This window comes from Lepus europaeus, chromosome 15 (genome assembly GCF_033115175.1).
Source record: "Lepus europaeus isolate LE1 chromosome 15, mLepTim1.pri, whole genome shotgun sequence".
Classification (NCBI taxonomy): Eukaryota; Metazoa; Chordata; class Mammalia; order Lagomorpha; family Leporidae; genus Lepus; species Lepus europaeus.
This window is the reverse complement of record NC_084841.1, coordinates 17,596,210-17,599,260: the sequence shown is the minus strand read 5'-3', so window position 1 is coordinate 17,599,260 and position 3,051 is coordinate 17,596,210. Positions and strand designations below refer to the sequence as shown.

Here is a 3,051-nt window from a genome sequence, read left to right as displayed (position 1 = left end):
CCTATTGGGGCCCACGCCGTGGAACACTAGGTTAATCCTCCACCTGCGGCGTTGGCATCCCATATGGGTGCCAGTTTTAGTCCCAGCTGTTCCTCTTCCAGTCCATCTCTCTGCTGTGGCCCGGGAAGGCAGTGGAGGATGGCCCAAGTGCTTGGGCCCTGCACCTGCATGGGAGACCGTGAGGAAGCACCTGGCTCCTGGCTTCAGATCGGTGCAGCTCCAACTGTTTCATCCATTTGAAGAGTGAACCAATGGAAGGAAGACCTGTCTCTCTGTCTCTCTCTCTCTCTCCCTCTCTCTCACTGTCTCTAACTCTACCTGTCTAGTAAATAAATTTTAAAAAGAAAGAAAAAAAATGCCTGTTTATGTTTTGTCCATTTCCTAACTGGCTTGCTTGTTTTGTTGTTGTTGAGTTTCTTGAACTCTTCATAGATTCTGGATATTAATCCTTTTTCAGTTTCCTCCTCCCATTCTCTTCCAAAGAGGAGGGGTGGGGGAGAGGGGGAGAGAGGAGAGAGTGAGAGATTCCATCTAGTGATTCAAAAACTAGGAAACACTTCATGATTTTGTGTGTCATCCTTGTGATGGGGTCATGCTAATCTTCTCTGTATCATTCCGATTTAAGTATATGTGCTGCCGAAGTGAGCACTACTTCAGTCTATTTTTAAACGTACTTATACCACATATATGATGGCAGTGAACTTTTCTCATTCATTTCATCTTTGACAGCTCCATCAGGTTTGGTTTTGGCATTGTTGTTATTTGTTCCAAGTACATTTTGTACCCTAAAAACTTATTTAGTAAATTAATAGAACAGAAATCATTCTCTTTTTTTTTTTTTTTTTGGACAGGCAGAGTGGACAGTGAGAGAGAGAGACAGAGAGAAAGGTTTTCCTTTTTCCGTTGGTTCACCCTCTAATGGCTGCTGCGGCCGGGGCGCTGCAGCCGGCTCTCATTCTAACTCTTGATAGTGAGTCTCTTGAGAACAAGGAAACTATATTATATGTCATAATAGCCACCATCTTCCAGCATCTGCCTAATAACTTTTCAATAAGAATTAGTATACTGGGACCAGTGCCGTGGCGTAGTGGGTAAAGCCGCAGCCTGCAGTGACAGCATTCCATATGGGTGCTGGTTCAAGACCTGGCTGCTCCACTTCTGATCCATCTCTCTGCTATGACCTGAGAAAGCAGTAGAAGATGGCCCAAGTCCTTGGGACCCTGTAACCGTGTGGGAAACCCAGAAGAAGCTCCTGGCTCCTGGCCTTGGATTGGCACAGCTCTTGTCATTGTGGCCATTTGGGGATTGAATCAGTGGATGGAAGACCTCTCTCTCTCTCTCTCTTTCTGCCTCTTCCTCTCTGAAACTCTACCTTTCAAATGAATAAATAAATCCTTAAAAAACCCAAATGAGTATACTTTAAGTATCCTTTGATAGAAAATATTCTTCAGTAAACATATGTATGTATATATATATGTATATATATGTATATATATATATATATATGATCTAAGTCACTAAAATAATGGCAAGAGTATGAAATCCAAACAAGTTGTTTCCCAAACACGATTGTGAATAGGCCATTTTATCATTTTATGGCCCAGTTGAACAATTTCAAAAATGTCCTGTTGCTATACAAAACATTGTTTCTTATATTAGCTCATATTAAAAATATCATTAAGTATAATTTAATTTGAATTATTTAGATTTGGCACTAAATTATATATCTTGGGAAAATTCTTTTAACTTTTGAGGAAAAAATTGACAAAACCAAGAATTGTGTTGATTTTCTACTTTAGTTTGGTATCTCAGGACAACAATAAACTATTTAAAGGATGTATGAATTTTGAACATAACCATCATGGATTCTGCAAGAAAATAGCAGTACATAGGCTAAATCCAAACCTCAGATTTAAAGACTGCATTCCTGCATTTGGGAGAAATATTTCATAACATTCCATATTATTATGAAGAAATGTGTTAGATTGAAATGTGAGCTTCACTGCAGAAGACTAAAAATGTATGGCTTCAAAATTGTTGTCATTCACTTTTTTTTAAACAAAACTGGAGTAATATAGGGCTGGTAATCAGTTCTTTGAACGTGACAGGTGTAATAATCTGCTAGCGGATTCTGAGTGGCTCATGATTTTGACCTTTGGAAGGTATAGATTTGAGGGGAAATTTAATTTGGAACCAGCTATGAAAGAAAGATCCACTTTCCTTGGCTAATATTAGATAGTTATTTTAAAAATCTAGAGGAGTTAGCTGCAAGTTTTACACAGAGGAGAGGAACCAGCTAATACATACTGTGGGTTCTTAATAAATGTTGTTGTCAAAGCTGTAGCTTTTCCATAGCCAAAGTGCATACCACAGACCCAATGGCACCCACACTTTTATTTTGTGGCTTCTGGCTGTCCACATCTTTAATGCAAATAGATATGCCTTTTAGACACTGCTATTTTTATATGAAGTAACTTCATTTTTATCCAAATGGCATCCCCCCAATTTTATTCACTGCTAGTCTTATTTAATTTATAAAAAATGAATTCCAAACATCTTAACTAAACATATATGCATTTTAAAAGGTGAAGATATACTCTCAATCTATTGCCATCCTTAGTATGGATCTTGTTCACTGAAAGTTTACTGTAAGCTTTAGTTAATTTCTTGGGATTTAGTTTTCTGAAAAGTATGTGACTCTGCTAAAGAGAAGAGAGAGAAAGAAAATGAGCATCTAAGATATTATTGTACTAGCTTCTGTCATTAAACCACCATGGTTTTTAATTTAGTGCCAATAAAAAGAAAGAAGGAAAAATAATGTGTTCATCCAAAACAACAAACGACAGTTTGACTAAGTAGGTAAAATACAGCTATGGATTTACTTCTCCAGCAACTCAAGCTGAAGGGACATGACCCAGAGCACAGTCGTAGAAACAGAGGCCTGGAAAAAACAGAAATCATGTTTGGTGATCTTTCTCAACTAATAGAAAGCTGAGACCAAAGACATTGTGTGACTCATTCAGGTTCACAGAACTAATTCATGTCTGATAC

General features: G+C 38.1%; 1 non-coding gene across 1 annotated transcript; it reads right to left on the bottom strand.

Annotated features, from left to right (window-relative positions):
* Positions 1-542: 542 nt before the first annotated feature.
* LOC133774778 (U6 spliceosomal RNA) lies at positions 543-649 on the bottom strand. The gene has a single exon (XR_009868155.1). It is a non-coding gene; the product is annotated as a U6 spliceosomal RNA (small nuclear RNA).
* Positions 650-3,051: the final 2,402 nt, after the last annotated feature.